Source organism: Lutra lutra, chromosome 7 (assembly GCF_902655055.1).
Source record: "Lutra lutra chromosome 7, mLutLut1.2, whole genome shotgun sequence".
In the NCBI taxonomy this organism is placed as follows: domain Eukaryota; kingdom Metazoa; phylum Chordata; class Mammalia; order Carnivora; family Mustelidae; genus Lutra; species Lutra lutra.
Genome location: NC_062284.1, coordinates 143,250,223 through 143,264,806, shown reverse-complemented (window position 1 = coordinate 143,264,806; position 14,584 = coordinate 143,250,223). Strand labels below are relative to the sequence as shown.

At 39.4% G+C, this 14,584-nt stretch overlaps 1 long non-coding RNA gene, 1 other non-coding gene and 1 pseudogene across 2 annotated transcripts in view; all 3 read right to left on the bottom strand.

Annotated features, from left to right (window-relative positions):
• LOC125105241 (uncharacterized) overlaps nt 1-14,584 on the bottom strand; it is a 95,097-nt gene that overhangs the window by 63,754 nt on the left and 16,759 nt on the right. Inside the window, exons 8-9 of the long non-coding RNA XR_007128843.1 lie at nt 13,619-13,708; nt 9,324-9,401 (exon numbers count right to left, since the gene is read on the bottom strand). This is a non-coding gene — a long non-coding RNA (uncharacterized LOC125105241). The remainder of the gene's footprint in view (nt 1-9,323; nt 9,402-13,618; nt 13,709-14,584) is intronic.
• On the bottom strand, nt 8,343-8,414 carry LOC125105898 (small nucleolar RNA SNORD113/SNORD114 family). Its single transcript, XR_007129139.1, has one exon. It is a non-coding gene; the product is annotated as a small nucleolar RNA SNORD113/SNORD114 family (small nucleolar RNA).
• LOC125105897 (uncharacterized) lies at nt 10,622-10,692 on the bottom strand (annotated as a pseudogene).

Sequence of the window (14,584 nt, the reverse complement as noted above, 5' to 3'; positions counted from 1 at the left end):
ACAAACTATAACATTAAAAGCCCTAAAAATGAATAAAAATCCTCCATGATTTTTAATAAACGCTAATTGTTCTGAGTGGGATTAATTGTACACATTGTTTAGTTTCCATTATTGGTCCCTCTGTGGCACCTTTTCATTTTACTTAGGTGTTAAGCATTTATTCCTTTGACATAATGCCATAATGAACCACCCAAACCGAGGACATGAATTCTGACTATAATCTACTACAGTCTCTAGGCTCCTTACCCACAAAGGTAAAAACTAAAATCTTTAGTACCACTGAATAAATAAATCAGCTATAGTGTTTTTGTTGCATGAATTAAAGTACACTTTTTATAAAGAACAGAAAAGCAGAGACTGAACTTCTTTTAATGGACTCGAGTCAAGAGGTACGAGACGAATAAACCTTAGTTGCTACCATATTATCATTACTGACTCAAGAAGGACTCCATTTTTTATTGACTTATTTACCATTTACTTTTTCACTTATGCAGAGAACAGTGTGAAATCTGCCACCCACCTACCACCCACGAGTCGCGAAATAACTAAACGTAACTAGTCCTTCTATCCATCTGGATATTCCCTAATTACATGGTTTCCAGCCTCATTCAACTTTTTCAAGGGGCCACACTCATGCTTTGCTCAGAGCGTACCATGAAGCACTGGTCTCAAGTTCACCCTAATGTATACCCTATCTATTGATCCACTCGTGTTTCTCTCTTATTTAATTAGTCAAAGAATAATTTCATTATTTATTCAGTACAATATCAGGTCAATCATAAATGTGGGTCATTTTAGGATGTTATCATTGTCCACGAATCACTCTTATTTATTGACTTACTTAATTTTTCTTTTTCAACAACACAATTAACACCAGCATGAGAATATGAACCATTATCTACCATAAATATCCGTGTCCATACTCCCTATCCATAAATTTAACAACTCAGTGGTTACTTTTAATGAACCTCAGTTGTACAAAACTGGGTAAATGTAAATCTTTATTTTATTGCATATTCCCACCAATGAAGCACAAATTTTTCTGACTGATGTCTACTGATTCATTTATTTATTCATGTATATAATTAGGCATAAAATAAATCAATTACGTACCCATTTTTCTAAAGACTTTCCCCATGCAAATCTCCATGTACACCTGAACCTAGTAATAACATACTGTACATTAACCAACCGGAATGTAAATTAGAACTTAAAGAAGAAATTTCTATGTGTACTTTACCCAAAGTGGAAGGAGCGACGAGTTCTATTTTTTTTTTATCTGGACAGCATTTGGGTATAGAAGGAGCAATCATTATCTTTGGTTCATAACACATATTCCTCACTGGCCTTTGCTCAGCCTTCTTTTGAATAATTAACCTGTATAGAAATGCACTTGTTCATTCCCCTATGACAGTATGTCAGTATCAATGAAAACCAAGGCACGGAACAGGAATATTAAATATCCAGGCTACATGCTCATGGCTCAGAGACATAACTGATAATTAAATCTTCTTTTGATTTAAAAAAAATTAAACTACTGAATATGGTTCTATTGACTGTAACTCTGGTCATATGACACATCCTCTGTATGGATTCATGCTTGGCCCTCTCTCAATAAGACAATATTAAAACAATCGATTATTTATGTAAGCCCTTTTTTTTTGTCCCTCTTAACTAAAACCACCAAACAAAGAATCAAAGCAACAACATGAACTCTCAGGTCTATCTGTCCATACCTGTCCTTATGGAAGAGTTCAGAGCTTTGATTTATCTGTGGAACCCAGTGCTTTAAATATACACTAAACACAATCTTCGTTTTATTACACAACTTCACAGTTGGTCCACGTGTGGCCCTCCTTATCTCTGTTCATTTACACATTTCCTTATCCATTCAGGAGTCCATTTGCCAAAGACTCTACCTTTTCTCTTTTTCACGGTAGTCCGCAGATTTCCAGACAAGGATTAATACAATTTTGTTTCTTTGTTCCATGTTTATTTTTTATTTTTATCTTTTTCAGTTTTTATTTAAATTCCAGTATAATTAACCTATAGTGTGCTACCAGTTTCAGGTGTACAATATAGTGACTCAACACCGGGAGCTCATCACAAGTGCCCTCCTCCATCCCCATCACCTGGTCCCTCACCTCGCCCCCACCTCCCCTCCGGTGACCATCAATTTGTCCTCTGTAGTTAAGAGTCTATTTCTCAGTTTGCCTCTCTTTTTTCCTTATGCTCCTTTTGTTTCTTAAATTCCAAACAGGGGTGAAATCATAAGGTATTTCTCTTTCTTCGACTGACATATTTCACTTAGCATAATACTCTCTAGCTCCATCCACATCATTGTTAATGGCAAGATTTCATTCTTTTGGATGGCTGAGTGACATTCCACGGTATAGAGCTGCGCATCACCACCTCTCCTTTATGCCTTCATCCATCCGCGGCCTCTTGGGCTGCTTCCGTATCTTGGCTACTGTACCTAATGCAGCTACAAACATTAAGAGCGCCTGTGTCCCTTTAAATTAGTATTTTTGTATTCCTTGGGTAAATATCTAGTAGTACAATTGCTAGATTGCAGCTCAGTTCTAGTTTTTATTTTTTATTTTTTATTTTTTATTTTTTTTTAAGATTTTATTTATTTATTTGACAGAGAGAGATCACAAGTAGATGGAGAGGAAGGCAGAGAGAGAGAGAGAGAGAGAGAGGGAAGCAGGCTTCCTGCTGAGCAGAGAGCCCGATGCGGGGCTCGATCCCAGGACCCTGAGATCATGACCTGAGCCGAAGGCAGCGGCTTAACCCACTGAGCCACCCAGGCGCCCCTCAGTTCTAGTTTTTAATTTCTGAGACACCTCCATACTGTTCTCCAGAGGGCCTCCGCCGGCTCCCACTCCCACCAACTGTGCAAGAAGATCCCCTTTCCCCACATCCGATACAATTTTAGATTCAGACTCAACCTCTGCTCCAGGATCCATCCCTGTCCCCAGCTCTGCATTCTTTTTCTTTCAGTCTTTTATCCTTTCGTTTACTGTTTCATTGACTGTTTCAATAACAACAGAGTCAATACACACAAATCACAAAAGCTCAAAAAGAGTGTCTTGCATATGACAAAGATCGATCAGTTTCTCATAAAGCTAACACATCAGATCTCCTTTGCAGCAGCCTTCAGAGCAGCACACGTGTGCTCCCTGAATCATCTGAAGGGATGAATGTTAAAATCCACGGTCATGTAAGTATCACGTATGAACATGTATGAAACACCTCCCGTCTTTTCTTAAGGAGTCATCAATTGTGCAAAATTGAATGAATCATCATGATCTAGGGTTCTTAATCTATTCCTGTCGTAGGTGATACGCAGCACTCTTCAATGTTACACTCCTCCGTGGCTCTTTATTCCTTGGAATACTTCAGGGAACGCCCTTGTGCAAGTTCCCCTGAGGACATAAATTTTGACTATTACTCACCTCGGTATTTCTGCTCCTTAACCCCAGAGCCAGCATCGTCATCATTAGATAGGATTTAATCAACTATAGTGCCTTAATTCTGAGATAAAAATCAGGCTTTAAAAATCATGGAAAAAAGCAAAATAATAATAAAGATGAAAAAATCACAAATTTAAGTATGTTTAAAAGATATTAATTATGAGGACGCCTGGGTGGCTCAGTTGGCTGAGCGGCTGCCTTCGGCTCGGGTCTCGATCCCAGCGTCCTGGGATCGAGTCCCGCATTGGGCTCCTTGCTCCGCAGGGAACCTGCTTCTCCCTCTGCCACTCTGTCTGCCTGTGCTCGCTCTCTCTCTCTCTGAGGCAAATAAATAAATAAAATCTTTTAAAAAAAAGATATCAACTATGGAGTTCTAGATTACACATAAAACTTGTCCTTCTTTTCATTGGCTCAAGAATGCCACTACTGTTTATTTACTCCATCATTTAATCTTAATTTTAAATAACATAATGAACACCATCACATCGACCACTCAACCCGCAAGTAACAACCATGACTATTATAAACATGCCCATGTACTTGACACAGAGTAAAAATCTACATTCTCCTTTTCAATGGGTCTTTCTTGTATTGACTGGATAAATTTAAATTCTTGTTTTATAGCATATTTTTAATAATGGCCCATGGTTGACTCTACTTAATGTATCCATCCATTCATTCATTCAATTACTCATGGAACAATTTTACCTGTCGTTCATTATATAAACTAAAGGCAGGGGGTACCTGGGTGGTTTAGTTGGTAAAACATCTGACTCTTAATTTCAGCTCAGGTCGGGATCGCAGGGCTCTGAGATAGAGCCCCCACACTCAGCAGAGAATTTGCATTAGGATTTCTCTCCTGGGGCACCTGGGTGGTTCAGTAGGTTAAGCGTCTGCCTTCCACTCAGGTCATGATCTCAGGGTCCTGGGGTCGAAACCCACATGGGGCTCTCTGCTCAGCAGGGAGCCTGGTTCCCCCAACCCCGTCTGCCTCTCTGCCTCCTTGTGACTTCTCTCTGTGTAAATAAATAAATAAAATCTTTAAAAAAAGAAAGGAAGGATTTCTCTCCCTCCCTCTTCCCCTCTCCCCATTCCCTTTTTCTTCTCCAAATAAAAAAAAAGAAAGAAAAGGCAAAGATGGTAGCTTCCCTTATGGCGAGCATAACATACAGAGCTGTCAAATCACTACGATGTAAACCTGAGACTAATACAACATTGTGCATTAACTGTACTTCGATTTAAAAAAACAAGAAGAAAAAAAGAAAGAAAAATGGTAAACTAGGCAGCCCCTCAGAAAGGCAGTAACTACTATGTGTGTCTGTCTGTTTTCATTATACAAAGCAGGAAAAGCCTAGCTTTTTTAAAATATACAAACAGTAGTGTGAAACAGGATATCATTATCGTTATTCCATAATAAGGGTCCTAACTAGAGTATGATTTTCACCTTTTAAATAAAATATGAGTCTATTCATACACTTACAATAACATGTAATATGTCATTATTGTAATTATAACTCACTGGACAAAACTTTAACTTGTGATCATTTGCTCACAGTAAATCATCTTGTTATAGGACCTATTCTCATCACTGGTCCATAGCCTTTTTTTTCAATTAGAGTCTTATTATTTACCTAGGCAAACATCTTTCCCTTTTCTTAATAAAATGAGCCATCAGCAAACCCACCATCAATTCATAATCACAACATCCAATCTTGGGCATACCTTACCATCTGTTCCCTGCTGAACAGAGCAAAACCTTGACCTACTTATCTTCCCAGACCTCACCGCTTCCGAAAGGTTTCGAAACATGCTCTCATAATTGAATGATGTGTGCCTTTCCTTGTCCCCATTCGTCCCTTCATCTCTTTCCTTAACGGGGCGTTACTTCATTTGTGATTAAAAACCTCGCACACCCACACAGCACAAAGCCGAAGAGCAGGATCCCTGAATACTCTTCTCGTGCTTCGCAAGTACGTTCACCGTGGAGGGAATAACCAGACCTCTCGGAGTGACCTCAGAGCTACGGAGCTTCATCAAAATCTTTAATTCAGACACCCCAGGGTACTCATCACTGATCCGAACTTGGCAATTTTTTTTAAAGATTTTATTTATTTATGAGGGAGGGAGAGAGAGAGCAAGGGCAGGGGGAGGAGGGGCAGAGGGAGAGGGAGAAGCAGGCTCCCCACTGAGCCTAACAAGGTGCTCAATCCCAGGACCCTGGGAACACGACCTGAGCCGAAGGCAGACGCTTAACTGATTGAGCCACCCAGATGCCCCTCAACTTGGCATCTTCTGTCTTCCTCATTCACACCTTCCTTTCTGCATCATTTTTATGCGCATATAATACAGTCCATAGGCACGAATCACAAATGTCTAGAATGAGAGGAATGATTCTCACCAAGGCTCGTCTATCCGTACCTGTCCCACAGTGCTGAAGGACATTCGATGTCCTTGATCAGTGCACCTCTGGCGGGTCCCACTGTGCTTCCTGTCAATATCACACTGATAACATGTTTTTGTTTTTCTCTTTACTTCACGTGTCCACGTTGCAAAGATGTAACATGAACGACTGAGCCATCCTCTCCCCTCACAACTCGAAAATTGTCTTCTCCCATCCTCCTACGTTCTCCCTCGCAAGGAAATAACCTTGATCTTTATCAAGGAAGGGATATTCTTCTACATGTACTTTGGTGCCAAACTAAGATGACATACTTTTATGTGGCCCCAAAAAGGACTAATCCATGAACCTGGGTTCATAACATATTCATAAACTTGGTCAATGTTTGTCATTCTTTGATTTCATATCTATGTAAATATCTCTATACCTATATCTATCTTTCTACATGAAGCCAGTTTTTAAAAATACTGCCTTGGAAATTCATGAACAATCTCCCCAGAGAACAGGGACTTCGATAGTTATTTATCCTGTTCTCTGTGCTCTTTACCCACAGAGGCAACAACAGAGACCTTCACCGTCAGAGGATAATTAAGCTGGCTGCGGTGTGTCCATGCTCTAAATGAAAAAGCCAATTCTAGACAGTCTGTCTTAGATGTGTCTAAGTAGACGTGAGTTGTACACGGTCCGATTAATAAGAAAGCTGGGTCATATCACGTTCTCATTACTGGTACAAAACCTGTGCTCCTTCTTATTTGCCAGCTCATTTTACAGTTAATTTTTGGCAATGTAAACATGATGGGATCTAAGACTTGACTGGGAATGAGGCTTGTAACCATTATACTCTCTACTCTTAAGTAATGGCCTAATAATTATTGTCAGGACCTTTACCTGTGCAACATTGTATAGATTTAGAACCTGGCATCATGGCCCATTCTCAACACTCCTAGTTTCATTGCTTATCTATCTCATCGCTGTGGAATAATCTGACCACCTATTTATTTTTTTTAAATAGTCATAATAAATGATGAAGACACATTTCAAAACCTAACATTGTATGTAGTGCATTACACAGAACATAAGTATAAAATATGATCAAATTACCTATACACGTATCTATAATAGAAACTTTCCAGCTGAAACCCAGAACTGAAATACCATCATTCCATAAACCTATCTCCATGTCCTCAACCCAAGTAGGAAGAAACTAGATTCCATTTTCTTTATATGGATCAGAAGGGTAGAGCTAGATGACTTGTTAACTTTACTTCACGTCACACCCTCCATATTGTCCAGTTCGCCCTCCGATAAGTAATGATTTGAAAAGGATCATGCTGGGGCATGATCATGGGTGGCTCAGTGGGTTAAGCCTCTGCCTTCAGCTCGGGTCACGATCTCGGGGTCCTGGGATCGAGCCCCACGTGGGGCTCTGTGCTCAGTGGGGAGCCTGCTTCCTCCTCTCTCTCTGCCTGCCTCTCTGCCTGCTTGTGATCTCTCTCTGTCAAATAAATAAATAAAATCTTTAAAAAAAGAGAGAGAGAAGAAAAATTAAAAAAAGAAAAAAGAAAAGGATCCCGCTGTGGCGGCCTGGGTGGCCGGCTCAGTCAGTTAAATGTGTGACTCGATTTCGGCTCCGGTCATGATCTCAGGACCGTAAGACTAAACCCTGCATAGGGCTCCACACTGGGTGTGCAGCCTGCTGAAGGTTCTCTCTCTCCCCCATCTCCCTCTGCCCTTCCCCCTCTAAAAAAATTAAATAAAAGGATCACATCCATTTCCTCAGTAACTTTACAACAATACGTAATTATTTGGGATTCTACGACCACACACTTGAACACCTAAACACAATAACAACTGCCCATAGCCACACACTCATTGTCCACAGAAATAACTCTGTCCCCTTGTTCATTTTGGGCTTTTAAATAAAATCCAGTGAACACAATTAAATGAAGTATGATGGATATCACCCAGCATATCCTTGACCCTGGCCCGTTCTTGCTTCTTTTCAGGGACAGAGTTACGTCATCATTGGTTTATGTAAACATTTTTTCCTTCTTCTTAAGAAAACCAACAACCAGCAAATTCCCACCGATCCAGACTGCGGACATGCAGACACGTCCCCATGTGCTCCCACGTGTCTGGGCTTCCTGTGTGCTCTGAAGGGGGCAACAGCTTTTACCTATGTGTTATATTGAAACTTGGTATTAAATGTATTCCTAATAACACCTGTCCGTGACACACTCTCCTAAATGATTCACACGTGACCTTCTTTGTCTTCACTCAGACATTCAAATATGCATGCATTCCCGGACTCACTAACATTCCATACAATCCATACGCAAAAAATGGCTAAGCCCGAAGAAGAACCAGATCCCCGAAGACCTTGAACTCTAGTCTCTTAGAGAAAATGACTATGTCTCTTTATTTACTAGTTTACTTTCAGTTCCTATACGGTTAACACACAATATTACACAGACCTCAGAGTTTAGGGCTTAATCAAAATGCTTGATTCATATACCCCAGAACTACTCATCATTGATCCAAGCTCAACATTCTTTTACTTCATTTATCTGTTTGTACCTCATGTATTGATTGTTTATGCATTATTTATTGATTGCTTCATTCATGGCCTCGTTGATGTAAAAAAAAGTTACTTCCTACGAAAACCTGGAAACCAGATCTTTGAGTACTGCATAGAGCTGTTTACAAGCCTTTTCCCACAGAGCTGGTAAATGAGATCTCCTTTTAATTGGGCCTCAGTGCTGTACGTATGGATTAATCGATAAACTTGCTCCTACCCATCCCGCGTGTTTCACTGCTCTGTTTGCTCATCTTTCACTTAATTTCTTCATATTTTTTTAAAGATTTTATTTATTTATTTGACAGACAAGAGATCACTAGTAGGCAGAGAGGCAGGAAGAGAAAGAGGAAGGGAAGCAGGCTCCCTGCCGAGCAGAGAGCCCGATGCGGGGCTCGATCCCAGGGCCCTGTGATCATGACCTAGGCCGAAGGCAGAGGCTTTAACCCACTGAGCCACCCAGGCACCCCAATTTCTTCATATTTTAAAAAAGAGTACACTGAACCTACCAGTTGACTCTCTCCATCACTAGGATGCTGGCAACACTTTCTCTCTTCCTAGGTGCTCCTTCCTCAAAGACTTAACCTCGACGGTTATCAACAGAGAATGTTCTTAGAATGTGGTGCAGACATAAAATGGAACAGTAAGGAACTCTGAAAATGAATGCCCAAAAAACCCTCAAACTTTGTTTCTAATGGATCTCGAGCTAAAATGGACGAATTTTACTCCGTGGTTCACTACACATTCCCCGCTGCGGCCCAGGGCCCGTGGGTCTGATTTCACTGATTTCCCGGTGGCCTCCCTGCTTTCGGGACAATCCCACAAAAAACCCACACGAATTACTGTCAAACCAAGAACACAAACTGTCACTTACATGAGTCACTTTGCTCCTTACCCACAGAAGGGACAGCCAAGGTCTTCCTCAGCGGATAACGAGGAAATCAGACTGAATCTGCGAAGTGAAAAGCAGATTTCAGAAAACTAAACCAGTACAGATGTAGATCTTTTTTTAAGACACCTGAGTCCTGCTGTACTAGATTTATGATAAATCCCTTTTTTATTACGTTCCCATTATTAGCCCCTAAATGGCCACCTTTTTATTTACTGACTTCTTTAATTATTTATGTATGTAATACGATGACAACCGCTAAGTACAAGAGTTAAGAACTAGGTCTATTCCAAGTCCTGTCTATTAAACCCTAACCACATAAGGCTGAGCCCAGACTGCCTTTCGTGTGGCTCTTCCTCAATTAGAATCTGGCAAATTTACATCTTCCTTTCCTGACATATTCTCATCAATGATCCATGCCTGACTGCACCCTGTAAATTTGTTCCTTTATTTGTTTGCTTTTGGTTTATTTGCTCATGGAATGACTTGTTCGTATTTTCTCTTTAAAAAAAATACAAAATACTTTTATAAGTAATTGTCTCTATGCCCTTTACCCAAAGTGGGCAGAGCCCCACATGGAAATCTTTTACTTATATGGACACCGGAAGGGTAGAGCAAGATTAATAATGAACTTCTCCTAATGACGTATTGTCCTCATGGATACACGTCTGCCGCTTCCTTCAGTCACTTATAATACATCAATATTTGTGAAACTACATATCCAGACATATCTAAATGATACTAGTATCTTCCCATCTACTCAAATACCCACAGAAAAACATGTGTTTTTCGAAAATGATACTGACTGAGAATAAGTAATCTAATCGTAACTCCTCTCACATAACACATTAACACTGCCCATGCTTGGTATTCTTTAATTAAGTATTCTATAATCAATATTTATTATGTTTCCCTTTTTCCCCCTTTTCTTAATAAAATTCTTAATAAAGTTAACAACCACCAAGCCAGAAGCTTATGGACATCTGCCTACATGTCTCCGATAAAACATGGCAAAACCCTCGAACTCCTCACTTCCTGGAACTCGGGTCCTCAGAAATATTTTAATAATAATGTATTTCTCATTAGATTCTCTCATGATTGGCCAATACCTAGCCCTTGTTGTCTTTATTCGTGGATACGTTTCTTTATGTACTCACATGCCGATCCACTAATAAAAGGACCTAGACCTAAGAGGTACGAAAGCCCCAAGCAAGATGCCTGTATTCCTAACTTCTGCCCCAGGTCGTGTCCCGCCAAGGCAAGACGAGAGGTTTGTTTGTACGAAAGACCTCAGAGTTTTAGGGTTTAATCAAAATCCTTGGTTCAGACACCCCAGGTACTCATCATCGGTCAAGGCTTGGGACTCTCTTTATTTAAGCAATTATACATTTGTTCATTCGTTCATTCATCCATTCATTCACCAACAGTCTTCACTTGTGTTTCTCTATCAACATGTTAGACAACCAAATCATGATCAATGGTGGAATGTATAAATCAAGAGTGATGGAAGATAAAATGAAACATTAACCAAATGTAAAATGGAGGGTTCTCTTTCATCTTTTTTTGAAAACGACCTTGCTTCAAAGGGCCTAGTGAAAGGAATGCTTCCTCCAATCCATTATGAGAAAGTCGTATGGGCTTTGTGGTGGTGGTGACTTACACAAACCACAAACTTTAGTCCATGCCACACTGTCACCCTTGTACCATGCATGGACTGATCTTTGTTATTCATTTTTTAAAGTAAATAATATTATAATGTGAGGAATATTGACGAAAACACTATTCAGCCCTCCAACTGTGACTTGGACAAAACATTTCTGATCCTCTCCCACCAAGATACAAAGATCTTCAATGTTAAAGAAACGTTCACATAAGCTGCAGAACACACACAAGGTAATATAAATAGTTGATAAAATAAATGAATAAGCCTGTGTCTTTCTTCTGTGAACCTAAGAGTTTTTTGCCTGTGAATCTCAACTGCATAGAACTGGGTTAATTATCATCTTTGTTTCATGAGACACTCTCATCTCTAGCCCATAACTAACCCTCTTTTATTAATTTGTGTATCGTTAATTTATATATTTATTTTTTCATACTTAATATTCCAGAAACTCCCGTTACCCAACTACCTAACACAATTGACTAACAAAGTAGCCATTAGTCACATATCACAATTTAAATTTAATAAAATTTAATAAAAATCAAATAAAATTAAAAATTCAGTTCTTCATATACACTGGCTACATCTCTTGTGCTCAAGAGTCACATGTACCTCGTAGCTACCATATTGGACAGAACAACTCATACAAAACACGTTCATCACTGCAGAAAATTCTATTAGGCAACACTAATAAATACTCCTTATCTTTACAGAATAGTCTAGAACTTTTTCTAATGAAGCTAACATGGGTTAATCATAGTTCTTGATCATGAGTCCCTGCTGATTCCATCTTGTTTGATTTGGTCATTTCTAAGAAGTTTTAATGACCAACCATAAATCCAATTTTTTACAGGTGAGAACGGAGACATGATCTTTCATTTCCCTTTGTGCTCCTCGCTCAGAGTTAGCATCTTAGATCTTTATCCGAGGAAAATTGTTTAAATACATGATGCATATATACTCAGTGGAACAAGGAAGCTGGTAAAAGGCATGACACAGACTAGATTTTTCGATAGATGTCAGAAGTGCAGAACTAAATTAACTGTCCTCTTCGGGCCCTTCTCATCACCCATCCATGTTTTGGCCTTTCCTGTATTTTGTGCAAATATGTAATTACTTATTTTTTACTAAAATCAACATCCAACACACCGTGATGCAAAAACAAGAGTATTGACGACTCCTTAACCAACACATTTTTTTTAATGGTCCTTAGATGTACAGAATTAGAATAATCTTAATTCTGGGGTCATGAGATATTTTCATCATGGGCCCTTGTTTGCCATCTCTTTATTCCTTGATTTGTGCACTCGTGCATTTCCTTAGTCATGAACACCCTTGAACCACTTCCCAGCTGAAGATTTAAGAACATCAACTATTACTTACATTTTCTTTACGTACCTTATCCATCCAAATAAGATTCAACATCCTCATCAATATTGCGTGATTAAACGAACCATGGTGTGTCCAGTTTGCGTAACAGAAGAAAACTGTTCAAAAACTGAACACCCTGAATCATTTTCAGTGGCTTTCACTTGTGTAGAATTAAAATAATGAGCCTTAGTTCATGTAACATTATCCTCATTGTTCTACAATTGGCCCTTTCTAATTTTATCTATTCCTTTCAAAGAATCATAAAAGAATACCACAGAGAACTACCAGTATCTATGTCTCCCTGACCATCACTTTCACCAAGTTAACACCCAAGTTTATCAATGCAGACATGGGTACATAAACCATAGTGTAAAAATGAATAGTAAAATGCTACTAAAACAAATAAAATAGCGTAGATAGATTTTTTGTTTTAATGTGCTTCAAATTTGCAGGATTATGTAATCATAAATCTTGTCTTCACTAGTCCATGCTTAATCCTTTCTGATCTTATGTACACATTCATTTATTTATAATAAATCAATAAACAGGAACTCACCATTCATCCCAAGAATAAGAAAAAGCAACAATTATATTTATATAAAGAGATATGCATGTTCTATACATCTATGTGCAAGTGGGTATGGAGGAGGGTACGGATTACATGGGGCACCAGGCGTTACACGCAAACAATGAATCTTGGAACATGGCATCAAAAACTAATGATGTGGGGCGCCTGGGTGGCTCAGTGGGTTAAACCTCTGCCTTCAGCTCAGGTCATGATCTCAGGGTCCTGGGATGGAGCCCTGCATCAGGCTCTCTGCTCATCAGGGAGCCCGCTTCCCCCCTCTCTCTTCCTGCCTCTCTCCTTACTTGTGATCTCTCTCTCTGTGTCAAATAAATAAATAAAATCTTGGAAAAAAAAAAAAAAAACGAATGATGTATTGTATGGTGACTAACATAACACAATCAAAATATGTATGTATGTATATATGAATATAATTTTTTTTATTTGCTCAACTTCTACACAGACCGCAACCTAGTTATATTATTTTTTAACTTGGTGACAATTATGTCAAATGTTCACCATCTTGGTTCATGACACAGTCACCTCATTGGTCTATGCTTGACCATCTTTGACTGTATTTGTGCCTGTTCATGTTTAATAACGCACACACACACACACACACACACACACACACCCATCAGCCAACCACGCAACCTCAGAACAGTAAGACTAACCATCACTCACGTTGGTTGGTCCATGGCTCATTTCCCACAGAGGTCACGGCCAAGATCTTCATCAACACAGTGTCACGAGACCCACTCTAGGGCCTCCATTCTGTGGAACACAAGGTCCAGATTAAAAAGGATGAAACATCCATGTATTCTCTAATGGCTGTTGGATGAGCAGCTCAAGACTAATCATGATTTGGTTCATGACACACTCTCATCGCTGGCCTAAGCATAGGTCTCACTGTACGTATTTTTTCACACAATAATCTCATGATAATAAACATGCATGACCTCATCAAAAACAAGAGGAACAGCCACTGTAAGCATCTGCTCTATGCTTCTTACCCACAAAGGAACCAGCCCAGGTCTTCTTGCTAATGGACTCAGATAAGTAGAGTTGAGGCAGTAACAATCTTTGATTCCGGGTGTGATAGCATCATTGCTCCCTACATGTCCCTTTTACTGTTTCTACTTATTTTTTCTTTCAATACAATAAACACATCAGGTCAGCGCTAATGCAGAACAAAAATGTCCATCAGCACTTATTGTGGCACTTCTAATCCAATGCTTCTTACCCACAAAGGTGGAGAGCGTTGCTTTGTTTTATGGTTTACCATGGTCCTTCATTGTACAAGTGTATTAATCTTAACCCATAATTCATAAAACATTCTCTTTGGTGCTCGATTACCAGCTCTTTCATTCCTTCATTTATTTATTCAACTACTTCATTTTCTTATTTTTCATTTAAGTTCAATTAGACAACATATAGCACCTCATTAGTTTCACATGTAGCGTTCTGTTAATTTATCAGTTAAGTTTAACACCCAGCGATCATCATCTCACATCCCTTCCTTAATGCCCATTACCCAGCTACCCCAGCCGACACCCCCGCCTACCCTCCTGCAACCCTGTTTGTTACTCATCTGATTCATAGTTAGCTATACAGCAAATACACTCAGAGTCCCCAACCAGCCCCCAGCCC